Below are 16,830 nucleotides of genomic sequence, written 5' to 3' on the forward strand. Positions count from 1 at the left end.
CAACATTTCTGCACATTGATTTTGTATCCTGTGACTTTACTGAGTTCATTTATTCATTCTAGTAGGGTTTCGGTTTTTGGTTTTTTTCAGAGTCTTTAGGATTTTCTGTGTATAGCATCATGTCATCTGCAAATAGTGAAAGTTTTACTACTTCCTTACCAGTTTGGGTGCATTTTACTCCTTTTTGTTATCTAATGCTGCAGCTAGGACTTCCAGTACTACGTTGAATAAAAGTGGTGACAGTGGACATCCTTGTCTTGTTCTTCTCATTGTGGTTTTGATTTGCATTTCCTAATGATTGATGATGTTGAACATCTTTTCATGTGATCATTGGTCATTTGTATATATATTCTTTGGAGAAATGTCTATTCAAATCCTTTGTCCTTTTATAAACTGAGTTCTTTTTGTTGAGTTCTAAGGATGCTTTATATATTCTAGATATTAAACCATTATAAAGATGTGTGATATACAAATATTGTCTCCTATTTTATAGGTTATCTTGTCATATTCTTTTTTTTTTATTAAATTTTTTTTTCAACGTTTATTTATTTTTGGGACAGAGAGAGACAGCGCATGAACGGGGGAGGGGCAGAGAGAGAGGGAGACACAGAATCAGAAACAGGCTCCAGGCTCTGAGCCATCAGCCCAGAGCCTGACGCGGGGCTCGAACTCACGGACCGCGAGATCGTGACCTGGCTGAAGTCGGACGCTTAACCGACTGCGCCACCCAGACGCCCCTATCTTGTCATATTCTTGATAATGTGCTGATGCAAAAAGATTTTAGTTTTTATTAAATCTAATATATCTATTGTTTCTTAAATTGCTTGTTTTTGTTTAAGAGTTTTATAGTTTTAGCTCTTCTATGTAGGTAGTTGATTCATGTTGAGTTAATTTTTATGTGTAGTGAAGTAGCAGTCCAACTTTATTGTTTTCCATGTAGTTATCCAGTTGTCCCAAACTATTTTTTGAAAAGACTATCTTTTCTCCATTGAATGTCCTTGGTACTATTGCCATAGATGCTATGGTTTATTTCTAGACACTCAATTCCCCTCAATTGGCCTATATGTCTATTCTTATATGCCAGTACCACACTGTTTTGATTTCTGTAGCTTTGTAGTAAGTTTTGAAATTAGGAATTGTGAGGTTCTCCTACTTTATTTTTATTCTTCAATGTTGTTTTGGCTAATTCTTATAGGTTGCATATGAATTTGAAGATTGTGAATTCCATTTCTGAAAAAAAAAAAGCCATTGGAATTTTGATGGGAATTGCACTGATTCTGTAGATCACTTTGGAAGATATTGCCATCTTAACAATATTTATCCTTCCAATGTGTGAACATGGAGTGTCATTTCATTTATTTTACATCTTTATAAAAAAAAGAAACCCTTATTAATTTTTTTCAGCAATGTTTTTCGTTTTTCATTGCCCAAGTCTTTCACCTCCTGGGTTAAATTTTTCCTAAGGATTTTATTCTTTTGGTTGCTATTGTTAATGGAATTGTTCTCTTAAACCCTTTATCTGATTGGTTTTTACCACTTTATAGAAACACAATGATGTTTCTATAAAGTGTTTTTGGATATTGCACACTGCAACTTTGCTAAATTTGTTTATTAGTTCTAATAGTTTTTTGTGGGTTCTATGGGATTTTCTATATATGGAACCATATCCTCTGAAAATAGAGGTAGTTTTACTTCTTCTTTATTTTCTTCCTGCCTTTTATTTCTTTTTCTTGCCTATTTGCTCTGGGTAGAACTTCCAATACAGTATTGAATAGCAGTGGTTAAAGTGAGCATCTTTTTCTTGTTCCTGATTTTAGTTGGGAGAGGGGAGGGGAAATTTTCAAGTTTTCACCATTGAGTATGATATTAGCTGTGAGTTTCATAACTCACAATTTTTATTAGTGTTTTTACCATAAAAGGGTGTTTAATTCATCTATTGACATTATTATGTGGGGTTTTCCTTCATTTTATTAATGTTGTGCATTCGGTGATTAACTTTCTTATGGCAAACTATCTTTGCATTCCCAGCATAATCCATATGGCTATGGTGTATAATCCTTTTCATGTACTGTTGGATTTAGTTTGCTAGTATTTTGTTGAGGATTTTTGCTTCCTTATTTATAAAAAAATGTTGGGCTGCAGTTTTATTTTCTTGTGTTACCTTTTTCTGACTTTGGTATCAGGGTAATGGTGACTTTATATAATGTGTTAGAAAGTGTTCCTTTTTCTTCCGTTTTTGTAAGCATTTGAGTAGTATTGTTGTTAACTCTCCTTTAAATGTTTGGTAGAATTCGGCGAAGCCATCTGCTCCTGGACTTTTCTTTGCCGGGAGGTTTTTTAATACTTATTGAATCTTTACTTGTATAGATCTGTTGAGATTTTCTATTTCTTCTTGAGTAATTTCTTTGCAACTTGTATGTTTCCAAAAATGTGTCCATTGAATATGGATTATCTAATTTGCTTGCATATAACTGCTCATAATATTTTATTTGATCCTTTTTATTTCTATAAAGGTGGTAATATGTTCTATTCTAGTAAATTCTTTTCATTCCATAAGGTTGGTTTCTGCTTTCATTTCTGATATTATTTATTTGCATCCTCTCTCTTTCTCTCTTAGTTTAGCTAAGGTTTGTAAATTTTGTTCATCTTTTCAAAGAATCAACTTTTGGTTTTGTTGATTCTTTTTTTTTTTTTTTTGTTTTTACAGTCTCTATTTAATTTATCTTGCTCTAATCTTTATTATTCTTTCTTTCTGCTGGCTTTGGTTTAGTTTGCTTTCTTTTTCCAGCTCCTTAAAGTATAAAGTTAGATTGTTGATTTTAGATTTTTCTTCTTTTTTTTAAATTTTTTTTTAAAGCAATCTCTATACCCAACACAGAGATCGAACTCACAACCCTGAGATCAAAAGTTGCACACTCTTGGGGAGCCTGGGTGGCTCAGTTGTTTAAGCATCCAACTCTTGGTTTCAGCTCACGTCATGATCTTGTGGTTCATGAGTTCAAGCCCCGCATCAAGCTCCACACTCTCAGGGCGGAGCCTGCTTGGGATTCTCTCTCTCCTTCTCTCTCTGCTCCTCCCCTGATTGTTCACTCTCTCTTGAAATAAATAGAATTTTTAAAAAAAGAATTGCAGGGTGCCTGGGTGGCTCAGTTGAGCATCCAACTTTGGCTCAGGTCATGATCTCACAGCTCATGAGTTCGAGCCCTGCATTGGGCTCTGTGCTGACCACTCGGAGCCTGGAGCCTGCTTCGGATTCTGTGTCTCCCTCTCTCTCTGTCCCTAACCCACTCGCATTCTGTCTCTGTCTCTCTGGAAATAAATGAATAGACTCTAAAAAAAGAATTGCATGTTCTACCAACTGAGCCAGCCAGGCACCCCCCTTCTTTTTTAATGTAGGCATATATAGCTATAAACTTCCCTCTAAGTACTGCTCTTACTGCATCCCCTAAGGTTTGATGTGTTGAGTTTTTGTTTTCATTTATTTCAAGCTATTTTCTAATTTCCCTAGTGATTTCTTCTTTGATCCATTTGTTGTTTAAGACTGTTGTTTACTTTCCATGTATTTGAAAATGTTCCACTTTTCCTTTTATTAATTTCTAGCCTCTTTCCATTGTAGTCAGAGAATATACTTTGCATGATTTCACTCTTTTAAAATACCCAGCAATACTTTGGATGAGATCCTACACTGTAATTTTACAAAACATTACCACTGGAGGAAATTGTAGAAAGTGTACAAGAAGTCTCTATTATTTCTTGCAACTACATATCAATCTACAATAATTTCAATTAACAGCAACAACAACAAAATGTTGGACGAGCATTCAGAAGACATATGCTATAGTGTCAGCTTCACTACAAGTTAACAGTATGTCCTTTGGAATGCCACTTAGGCTTTCTCAACTTCTATTCCAAATTTCCAAAATAAAAGAATTAGAAAAAAAAAAAAACAGCAGAGCAACAGATAGCAAAGTAAATATCCATGGACAACATTTACAATAAAACTGGATAATGAGGTATTTCCACAGACCCAGACAAGGAAGTGAAGAAAATCCCTGGATAAGGGCTGCATGGCATCAGCATCTGTGAAGGAGGAAGCAGAGGGAAGCAATGGGCAGACCTAAAAGGAAGGAAGTAAAAATAGCCAACAGGTATTATCTGGAAAAGATGGCAGACCACTTCAAAAACAGCAGCTAAAACAGAGTGGTTCTTCCAAATCTAGTGGAGGACAAAGGCAAGAAGCTTGTAGTCAAATCTCCCAGAACTGATAGACCAGAGCCTCTTTCCAGCACACACCCCACACAGAAGAGAAGCTGCCGGAAATGAGATCAAAACTGACCCAGATGAGACAAAAGAGACAAAAGAAATAGAGCTATCAACAAAAACGGTGGGGAAGACAGAGCTAGCTCTAACAGAGCTAGTAAATCTCAGAAAGCAAGAAACCACATTTTCAATACTACAAAAAAAAAAAAAAAAAGAAAGAAAGAAAGAAAGAAAGAAAAAAGAAGGGAGGATGTGTGAACCATGCCCTCTTCCAAAAGTTCAGCAAAACTATTTCTGCCTAAAAATGAGCCACAGGGGAAAAAAAAATCAAGGGAAAATCCCATACAAAGTAGTTACAAGACAATAGCCAAATTATGGAAAGAGCGTAAATGTCCATCAACTGATGAATGGATAAAAAAATTGTGGTTTATATACACAATGGAGTACTACGTGGCAATGAGAAAGAGTGAAATATGGCCCTTTGTAGCAACATGGATGGAACTGATGCTAAGTGAAATAAGCCATACAGAGAAAGACAGATACCATATGGTTTCACTCTTATGTGGATCCTGAGAAACTTAACAGAAACCCATGGGGGAGGGGAAGGGAAAAAAAAAAAAAAGAGGTTAGAGTGGAAGAGAGCCAAAGCATAAGAGACTCTTAAAACCTGAGAACAAACTGAAGGTTGATGAGGGGTGGGAGGGAGGGGAGGGTGGGTGATGGGTATTGAGGAGGGCACCTTTTGGGATGAGCACTGGGTGTTGTATGGAAACCAATTTGACAATAAACTTCATATATTGAAAAAAAAAAACAAAGTAGCTATAAGAAATAAAAGACTAAAAAAATACATAAATAAAAAATAAAAAATAAAAAATAATAAAAGACTAAAAAGCAGAATGATAGCCCGAGGACAATATGATCACACCAGAAGGAGGTGTTCACCAAGCAAATCAAAAGTACAATGTAGAGGTTCTAAGGCATCATCCAACTTCTCCCACTTATCACAGACAAAAACTAAAATCTGAGGACACCAAACTGAAAGCAAGAGCAGGCAGTTTGGGAAGGGAAGTAGAAACCTGAATACTCCCCAGTAGAGTAGCCGGTTCCCTGATTTGTTTTTGCCTTCCATAGCTATTGCCTTAGACTCTAAGAGTCGCAGAAGGATATAGTGGACGTGTACCCAAAAAAAGTCCAAGGAAAGCTCTCTCTTTACAGTCAGAGGACTGGGAAAGGGGCCACTGCAGAACTGAGAATATGTGGGGAAATCTCCATTTCCCCCCATTTCTCCATTTCTTCTCTTGGCCTTATCCCAAGTAAAAAGGCCAGTCATAGAACTACAATCCTGCAGCAGCTGCACAGGCATGTAAAACTCTGACCAAAAGCCCTCTCTTGCCAGAGGCCCTGGATCAACAGGCTCACAGGGTCCAAATAGTGTGAGGCAGAAATCCTCATGCTTTTTTTTTCTCTCTCTCAATTTTCACCACTTTACCCCAAACCAGATTTAGTCATAGGAATTTCATAACAGCACAAGGATGTGAAAACGTTGGCTCTGTAGCCAGGACACCAGGAAGAGGGGTTCCTAGGAGCCAGACGGCATAAATCACAGAGAAAAAGGGGTCCTTAAATCTCCCCACAGGCAACACTGATATGAAGTAGCATAGCAAAGGCTTTAGGAACTGAGGTACAGTGTATACCACCAATGAGGTCCCAGACTGGCTCCTAGGTGCCAGAGACATGGTGCAGACCCAAATAGCAGTGTAAAGGGTTTGAAAAGTCTGCTGACATTTGAAAGCACACCTCACACAATACAGGTCAAGACTAAAGGGTTAACTGACAGCTAAAATAAACAAACAAACAAAAAAAAATCAGCATTCTCCACAGGATATTGACAGACTCAAGGTCTCACAATGTAATGTTTCCAGGATACAATCCAAAATTACTCAACATTAAAAGAAAAAGGAAACAGGGCAATTCTCCACAACTTGCAAGGAAAAGACAGCCAACAAACACCAACTTTAACATGATGCCAAAGTGGAAATTACCAAAGACTTTAAAGTAGCTATTATCAACATGTTCCTAGAGGTAAAAGTGAACACTCCTGAAACGTGTGGAAAGATAGCAGTTTTCAGCAAAGAAATGACAGTTGTAGAAAAAGAACCAAATGCAAATTTTAGAACTGAAAAATACAATAGAAATAAAATATTCACTGAATGGGGTTCAATGGAGATAACAGAAGGATGAGTCTGTGAACTTGAAGATAGAGCAAAAGAAATTATCCAGTCTGAAAACAGAGAAAAAAGACCACAAACTTGGCTCACTTCACTCGTAGTTGGAGTTTTGAGAGATGAGCTTGTCTAGGCCTGATAATGTGGATTTACCATCTTCCCACCTCTCCAGGGTCTCATTTCCATGTGCGTGGGTGCATGTTCCTGGCCCCTTTCTGTTGTAAAAGTCACCCCATGATAAAGTGAATGGGAGTTACAGGAGCTCAAGAGCTCTGTGGTCTCTCACTTCTCTGGTCAACTGTCTTGGATTAGTTTTCCTTATCCAGTTCATTCCTTATCCAGATTCAGTTCATTTCTGCTTTAACCTCAAGGCTATTTTACAGATTCACAAAACTTCCACCTCTGCCCTTTTTAGGTGGCTTTCCTGTCCCCTTGCCATATGTTATCTTTCAAAGATATCTCTGTTTATGGATTCAAACTTTTTTTTTTTAAGTAAACTCTACTCCTGACAAAGAGTTCAAACTCATGACCCTGAGATCAAAATTTGCATGCTCTACTGACTGAGCCAGCCAGGCGCCCTAAAATCAGATTTATATTTATCTCATTCTTGTTAAAGCTGCCTTACTACTCAAGGTTGAAGAAATGTGAGTGAGTTTCATTCTTTTCCTCCTCAAAATGCTCCAAAAAAGTGGCTTGGCCACTTTCCCCCAAGATTTCCACCACTTATACCCTGCATTACTTTTTCTTATAACCCAGATTTAAGTGCAAAGTGTTACAGCTCTGTTCTTTTATTTCATTTACCCTCTAGCCCGCCTGACCCACTTCCTGTTCCTTCCTCCTAACCAAATCTTCCTATCCCAGCAACGGGTGGGGAGCGGGGGAAGGGGGGGAGCGGGGGGGGGGGGGGTGGGGAGGATAGAAGCCACAGCATCCACTCATTCTGGAGGAAATTCTCATAGAAGAACTCAGATTATTTTGTGGTGTGATTGGGTAAGCACTAGACCAGAAGCCAAAAAACCTGGATTCTTGCCATGGTTCTGCCACAAACAAGCCATATAACTGTAGGGAAGGAAAAATTTTTTCTCTACCTTTCAAGATCTTCCAGCAGGACTAAGAATTAAATTAGTATGAGTGAGATTAACAGGAGAAAAAAAGAAAGTGTTACTATGTGTGCATGGAAGCTCAACAATGAAATTGAGAACTAAAGAAATAACCAAGGCAGGAAGTTTTAACCATTTTTAGACAAAGACAATAAATCTGTGAGGCATTGACAGGACAAAGAAAACAACATTGCAAGCCTCAATTAGTAAGGAATTCTAAACAGAATTTGGGCTGGGGTAGTAAATTAGTAAAAGTAACAAGTCTTGTTTATACTGCCTTTTTGGCTTTAAATTTCTTGTCTGTGGTGATAAAGGTGTCTCTTCACTTCCTGGTATAGGGAGGGTACTTTTAATATGGGAGACTGATTTCCTGCTTTCAGGGGGACAGAGGAGGAGCTGAGTGTCCTTCTTGCACAGGGTGTCTCTTAAGTAACATTTATTTAAAATACTCAATTGGGGGCACCTGGATGGCTCAGCTGGCTAAATGTCCAACTTTTGATTTTGGCTCAGGTCATGGTCTTGTCGTTTGTGAGATCGAGCTCCATGTCAGTCTCTGTACTGACAGCCTGGAGCCTGCTTGGGATTCTCTTTCTCCCTCTCTCTGCTCCTCCTCTGCTCCTGCACACACACACACACACACACACACACACACTCAAAAACAAATGGACTTTTTTTTAATAATAAAATAAAATAATCAATATGGCAAAGTGGCACATTTTGGGGAAACTTGCCCTTGGCTCCTACATAACCTTGAAAAGCACAAAAAGTCATGGAATTCTGAAGCTCTATGAAGCCTTGAGAGGTCATCTAATCTAACGTTCTACATTCAAATATGCAGAAACCGAATCCTGCAGATATGATATAATCTGCTCCAAGTCAGGTGATTGGTTAATGGCATAGTGGGTCTTACACACAGCACTATTATACCAATGCTGTTTCCATCACCCTTCACTGAGTACCTCCATTTCCTCATCTGCACAGTGGGCACAGTGAGGATTATAGATGAGAGCAAATTAACTACTGCTACTGTGGGAATGTGGAAAATAAAAAGTTGTATTCAAACGATAGCTTATCAACCTCACTGACAATCCCCACTGGAAAATGACTCACTGCTGGGCCCCAGTGGAAGGTCAGAACACGTGGGAGGGCTAAGCTGGCTCGACCAACTCTCCTGGGCCTGTAAACTTTTAATGGAAGTACCAGGCAGAGAGCCATGGCCACTGCAGCTAATAAGGCTCACTGGAACCACTTTAAAAGTTGTTTTTTTCAAAAATACCTGCAGTAAATACCCAAAACTCAACAATAAATGTATTAAGGGATGTGGGGCTTTGGATTGTTTATCCTCTTCCTTTATTTTACAAATTGATTACAAAGTGATTAATTATTTTGGTATATCATATCTGGCCTATTGTGAGCATTCAGCAGACTTTTGTGAAGTATGAAATTCATCATTTGAAATGAAATGTCTTGAAGAATTAAAAAGCAGCAAGAGACATGTCTGGGTCCACCTCTCTGCCCAGTGCTGGGGACACAAATATAAGGCATACAGTTTGCTTTCAATGAACTCACAGTCTAGTGCGGAAAACAGACCCAGAAACACATAAATGCACTCACATCAAGGAGAAAACAGCTCTCTCAGGGAAGGACTCAAAGGTTAAAGGACTGAGCACCTAGCCATGCCTGGGAGAGAAGGGAAAGCTTCCCAGAGGAGGGGACATTTGAACAAAGGGGCGGTTCATGCATGTAGGCAGAAGTGTGTTTCTGGCAGGAAGAACAGAGGCCCAGAGATGAAATGGCACAGCATCTACTCCAGGAACCCCGAGCACCTCAGCAAGGCCAGAGCACAGGGCAAGTGGTGGGAGATGAGGGAGGAGAGGAGGCAGGGATCAGACTCTGCAGAGCTTGGAAGAACCAGGTTAATGAATTTAGATTTATCTAACAGGACATGAGAAGCCAGTGGAGAACATGATGCAGGAGAGTGACCTATAGATGAAGGCCTCCATAGCCACAGGGGGAAGGAGATGAGAGGGTGGATGGAACAGACATGGGGGAGCTGTTCCTCCATTTCTTCACACCCCATCTTGTTTCAGCAAAGACTTAACGAGGGCAGTAAGGGCCTGTAACTTTGCCTGTGTCCTCGACTCATTCCATCCCAGCTTCAAAACCCTTAAAGATGTGAGGAGAGTGAAGAGAAGAGAGGAGAAAGGAAAGCAGATGGGAGATAAGAAAAGAAGGAGGAGGGATTAATTATTTTAGGGAGGAGGGGCCAACATGGCGGAGAAATAGGGGATCCATACTTCCCGCGACTCTCAAACAAGGAAGTGCAGAAGCCAAAAAGGACTTTGAACACTAGAGTCTGGGAGGATAAGAGACTGAATCTTCAGGAAGAAAATGGGGAATTTGGAAAGAAGATGGGTAGGTAACTGCGAACTGGGGGAAATAAAAAAGGCCGCGTGGGCACGGAGGGGGGACCCTCTCTGCGGAGAGACAAAGGGAAAAGAAAGAGTGGCTAGGGAAGTGCAGGACCGTATCTGGACAGGAGAAAGACCTTGGACTGAGATTGAGAGGGATCTGATCAGTGACTGCAGGGCTTTCTTTGGACTGGGGCCGGCTCCCTGTTCTCGCACCTGGGGAGGAGGGGAACCAGCCCAGGGTGCGGTGGTAGGTCAGGGGCTCAGTCCGCAGCTGGAGAAAGTGGTTCCCTTCCTGGAGGGCTGCGTGGTAACACAGAATCTGCCTGCGTCCGCCACCCCCCGGGCACAGTGGCTGGGCTGAGGGCGCAGTCTGCAGGAGGATAAGGTGGCCGTTTCCCTGGAGTGCTGTGGGAAAAGACCAAGCGTGCCTGCATCCACCACTCCGGGTCTCACAGCGAGGGCAACGGCTCAGTCCGCAGTAGAAGGCGGTTCTCCCTGAAGTGCGGGGGGCATAGACAAAGCCAGCTGGGACCACATAGCGCCGTGAGAGGCGCTTCCCCAGCGCCAGAGCGTCCAGCGGGACTTTGAATCTTAGCCTAGAGCAGGGTCAGGGGAGTTGGCGGAGAGAGAAGGACCACCCCCGGCACAGTGAGGACGACTCAAACGAAGTTCACTGGGTCCGGCTCCATGGAGAAGATACTGGGGGATCACCATCCCCCCCTGCCCACCCCCCACCACCACCAAGGGCCTCAGGGATCAGTCCCAGGGCCCATAGTGGAGGTGGGTTCAGATTACTCCAAACCACGCCCCCTTGCACTGGGTAACTGCGCAAAATCCACCAGAGTGGCACAGACCCTGTGGACAGCTACTCCCGACAAGCCATGCCTGGATTAACTCTAGGTCAATTCTGGATATATAGATATATACCACCCCCCATTTCTCCTCCTTATCTCTTCCCACCCCTAGGCTGCTTACTCTGGTTATTGGTCTGTCTAAATAGACATATTTAATCCATTGTCTTGATACATGTTCTACACCTCCTGCTTTACACTCCCTTCTCTCTCTCTGGAATAATCAAGCCATAGAGTTTCTCTGTCTGGGTAACTTTATCTTCCTTTTGTTTTCCCTGTCTCCTTCTTTATTTTCCTTTCTCTCTCTCTGGATTAAGTCTTTTAGTCTCTCTCCTAGTCAATGTTTATCTCCGCCCCCCCCCCATCCCGTTCCTGTCATTTCTCTCCTTGTATGTGCTCTTCCATCAGCACCACCTCCACCCTCTTCTTTACTTGTAGTCAGAGTTTTGGGGTTTTTTGTTCTTAGACTTAAGGTTTTGTCTTTGTTTGTTTGTGTGTTTGTGTGGTTTTGTCTCCTGTTTGTCTGTTTTCCTTTACAGGGTTACTCCAAGGAACAAATCAAAGCACACCTGGTGGAGGGTCCAAAATATCACTACGAGTAGGGTAATAAAATAACCAAAGTCACAACAACAGAGAGCAAGTAACAAGCTCTGAAAAAATACCTCCTGAAGGGCCAGGCCCTGGACGGTGTATGACCCTCCTTTAATGTAACACTGCTTGCAGGTGCAGAGCACACAACAAGTTTTTAAAACGCCTAAGGGACAGAAAACTAGCCAAAATGATGAAATGGGAGAATTCTCCTCAAAAGAAATTCCAGGAAGTAACGACAGCTGACAAACTGATCAAAACCAATTTAAGCAATATAACTGAACAAGAATTTAGAATAATAGTCATAAAATTAATTTCTGGGCTTGAAAAAAGCATACAGGACAGCAGAGAATCTATTGCTACAGAGATCAAGGGACTAAAAAATAGTCATGATGAATTAAAAATGCTATAAATGAGGTCTGAAATAAAATGGAGGTGGCCACAAAAGGATTGAAGACACAGAGGGGAGAATAGGTGAATTAGAAGATAAAATTATGGGAAAAGAGGAAGCTGAGAAAAAGAGATTAAAAAAATCCAGCAGTATGAGGGGAGAATTAGACAACTAAGTGATGCAATCAAACAGAACAATATCCTTATCATAGGAATTCCAGAAGAAGAAGAGAGACAGAAAGGGGCTGAAGGTATACTTGAACAAATCATAGCTGAGAACTTCCCCAGTCTGGGGAAGAAACAGGCATTGAAATCCAAGAGGCACAGAGAATTCCCTTCAGACGTAACTTGAATCGATCTTCTGCATGACATATCATAGTGAAACTGGCAAAATACAAGAATAAAGAGAAAATTCTGAAAGCAGCTAGGGATAAACAGGCTCTAACATATAAAGGGAGATCCATAAGACTGGTGGCAGACCTATCTACTGAAACTTGGCAGGCCAGAAAGGACTGGCAGGAAATCTTCAATGTGATGAACAGGAAAAATATGCAGCCAAGAATCCTTTACCCAGCAAGTCTGTCATTCAGAACAGAAGGAGAGATAAAGGTTTTCCCAAACAAACAAAAACTGAAGGAATTCATCACCCTAAACCAGCCCTACAAGAGATCCTAAGGGGAACTCTGTGAGTGAAATGTTGCAAGGACCACAAAGTACCAGAGACACCACTACAAGCATGAAACCTACAGATATCACGATGACTCTAAGCATATCTTTCAATAATGACACTGAATGTAAATGGACTAAATGCTCCAACCAAAAGACATAGGGTATCAGAATGGATAAAAAACCAAAACCCATCTATTTTCTGTATACAAGAGACTCATTTTAGATCTGAGGGCACCTTCAGATTGAAAGTGAGGGTACCTTCAGATTGAAAGTGAGAGTATGGAGAACTACCTATCATGCTACTGGAAGTCAAAAGAAAGCTGGAGTAGCCATACTTATATCAGACAAACTAGACTTTAAATTAAAGTCTGTAACAAGAGATGAAGAAGGGCATTATATAATAGTTACAGGGTCTATCCATCACGAAGAGCTAACAATTATAAATGTTTATGCACCAAATTCAGAAGCCCCCAAATATATAAAACAATTAATCACAAACATAAGCAACCTTATTGATAAGAATGTGGTAATTGCAGGAGACTTTAATACTCCACTTGCAACACTGGATAGATTATCTAGGCAGAGAATCAATAAAGAAACAAGGGCCCTGAATGATACATTGGATCAGATGGACTTGACAGATATATTTAGAACTCTGCATCCCCAAGCAATGGAATATACTTTCTTCTTGAGTGCACATGAAACATTCTCCAAGATATATCACATACTAGGTCACAAAACAGACCTTAATAAGTATAAAAGAATTGATATCATACCATGCACACTTTCAGATCACAATGCTATGAAACTTGAAATCAACCACAGGAAAAAGTCTGGAAAACCTCCAAAAGTGTGGAGGTTAAAGAACATCCTACTAAAGAATGAATGGGTCAACCAGGCAACTAGAGAAGCAATTAAAAAATATATGGAAACAAATGAAAATGAAAATACAACAATCCAAATGCTGTGGGATGCAGCGAAGGCAGTCCTGAGAGGAAAATACATTGCAATCCAGACCTATCTCAAGAAACAAGAAAAATCCCAAATACAAAATCTAACAGCACACCTAAAGGAACTAGGAACAGAACAGCAAAGACACCCCAAAGCCAGCAAAAGAAGAAAAATAATAAAGATCAGAGCAGAAAAAAACAATATAGAATCTAAAAAAACAGTAGAGCAGATCAATGAAACCAAGAGTTGGGTTTTTGAAAACATAAACAAAATTGATAAACCTCTAGCCAGGCTTCTCAAAAAGAAAAGGGAGATGACCCAAATAGATAAAATCATTAATGAAAATTGAATTATTACAACCAATCCCTCAGAAATACAAGCAATTACCAGGGAATACTATGAAAAATTATATGCCAACAAACTGGACAACTTGGAAGAAATTGAAAAATTCCTAAACACCCACACACTTCCAAAACTCAAACAGTAAGAAATAGAAAATTTGAACAGATCCATAACCAGTGAAGAAATTTAATCAGTTATCAAAAATCTCCCAACAAATAAGAGTCCAGGGCCAGATGGCTTCCCTGGGGAATTCTACAAGACATTTAAAGCAGAGATAATATCTATCCTTCTCAAGCTATTCCAAAAAATAGAAAGGGAAAGAAAACTTTTGGACTCATTCTATGAAGCCAGCATTACTTTGATTCCCAAACCAGAGAGAGACCCAGAAAAAAAAAAAAAAAAAGAGAGAGAGAGAGAGAGAACTACAGGCCAATATCCCTGATGAATATGGATGCAAAAATTCTCAATAAGATACTAGCAAATCGAATTCAACAGCATATAAAAAGAATTATTCACCGATCAAGTGGGATTCATTCCTGGGATGCAGGGTTGTTCCAATATTTGCAAATCAATCAATGTGATACATCACATTAATAAAAGAAAAGATAAGAAGCATATGATCCTGACAATCGATGCAGAAAAAGCATTTGACAAAATTCAGCATCCTTTCATAATAAAAACACTCGAAAGAGTCGGGATAGAAGGAACATACTTAAACATCATAAAAGCCATTTATGAAAAGCCCACAGCTAATATCATCCTCAGTGGGGAAAAACTGACAGATTTCCCCCTGAGATCAGGAACACAACAAGGATGTCCATTCTCACTGCTGTTGTTTAACATAGTGTTGGAAGTTCTAGCATCAGCAATCAGACAACAAAAGGAAATCAAAGGCATCAAAATTGGCAAAGATGAAGTCAAGCTTTCACTTTTTGCAGATGACATGATACTCTACATGGAAAACCTGATAGACTCCACCAAAAGTCTGCTAGAACTGATACATGAATTCATCAAAGTCGCAGGATACAAAATCAATGTACAGAAATCAGTTGCATTTTTATACACCAATAATGAAGCAACAGAAAGACAAATAAAGAAAGTTATCCCATTCAAAATTGCACCAAGCATCATAAAATACCTAGGAATAAACCTAACCAAAGATGTAAGATCTGTATGCTGAAAACTATAGAAAGCTTATGAAGAAAATTGAGGAAGATACAAAGAAATGGAAAAACATTCCATACTCATGGATTGGAAGAATAAATATTGTTAAAATGTCAATACTACCCAAAGAAATCTACACATTTAATGCAATCCCAAACAAAATTGCACCAGCATTATTCTCAAAGCTAGAACAAGCAATCCTAAAGTTTGTATGGAACCACAAAAGACCCCGAATAGCCAAAGTAATATTGAAGAAGAAAACCAAAGCGGGAGGCATTGCAATCCCAGACTTTAGCCTCTACTACAAAGCTGTAATCATCAGGACAGTGTGGTATTGGCACAAAAACAGACACATAGACCAATGGAACAGAATAGAGACTCCAGAATTGGACCCACAAATATATGGCCAACTAATCTTTGACAAAGCAGGAAAGAATATCCAATGGAAAAAAGACAGTCTCTTTAACAAATGGTGCTAGGAGAACTGGACAGCAACATGCTGAAGAATGAAACTAGACCACTTTCTTACACCATTCACAGAAATAAACTCAAAATAGATGAAGGACCTGAATGTGAGACAGCAAACCATCAAAACCCTAGAGGAGAAAGCAGGGAAAAAACCTCTCTAACCTCAGCAGCAGCAATTTCTTACTCAACCCATCTCCAAAGGCAAGGGAATTAAAAGCAAAAATGAACTATTGGGACCTCAGCAAGATAAAAAGCTTCTGCACTGCAAAGGAAACAGTCAACAAAACTAAAAAGTAACTGACAGAATGGGAAAAGATATTTGCAAATGACATATCGGACAAAGGGCTAGTATCCAAAATCTATAAAGAACTCACCAAACTCCACACCCAAAAAACAAATAATCCAGTGAAGAAATGGGCAGAAGACATGAATAGACACTTTTCTACAGAAGACATCCAAATGGCCAACAGGCATATGAAAAGATGCTCAACATCGCTCCTCATCAGGGAAATAAAAATCAAAACCACACTGAGATACCACCTCACGCTGATCAGAGTGGCTAAAATGAACAAATCAGGAGACTATAGATGCTGGAAAGGATGTGGAGAAACGGGAACCCTCTTGCACTGTTGGTGGGAATGCAAACTGGTGCAGCTGCTCTGGAAAACAGTGTGGAGGTTCCTCAAAAAATTAAAAATAGATCTACCCTATGACCCAGCAATAACACTGCTAGGAATTTACCCAAAGGATACAGGAGTGCTGATGCATAAGGGCACTTGCACCCCAATGTTTATAGCAGCACTTTCAACAACAGCCAAATTATGGTAAGGGCCTAAATGTCCATCAACTGACGAAAGAATAAAGAAGATGTGGTTTATATATGCAATGGAATACTACTTGACAATGAGAAAGAATGAAATCTGGCAATTTGTAGCAACATGGATGGAACTGGAGAGTATTACGCTAAGTGAAATAAGTCAGGTAGAGAAAGACAGATACCATATGGTTTCACTCTTATGTGGATCCTGAGAAACTTAATAGATGACAAGGAGGGGAGGGGAAGGGGGCAAAAAAGTTACAGAGAGGGAAGGAGGCAAACCATAAAAGACTCTTAAATACTAAGAATAAACTGAGGGTTGATGGAGGGTGGGGGAGAGGGGAAAGTGGGTGATGGGCATTGAGAAGGGCACCTATTGGGATGAGCACTGGGTGTTGTATGGAAACCAATTTGACAATAAATTACATATATTTTTTTTTTAAAGAAAGAAAAAGAAAAGAAGGAGGAGGAGAAAAAGGTGATTCAGAAAAATCAGAGAGTAAAGCCAGTGAGCCAGCTGGGATCTATGGCCCAATAATATCAAGACACCACTTCAGTGACCCTGTGATGCTCCTGGCCTTTCCCTCATGA

Source organism: Puma concolor, chromosome E1 (assembly GCF_028749965.1).
Source record: "Puma concolor isolate L17-30 chromosome E1, mPumCon1.1.hap2, whole genome shotgun sequence".
NCBI lineage: Eukaryota > Metazoa > Chordata > Mammalia > Carnivora > Felidae > Puma > Puma concolor.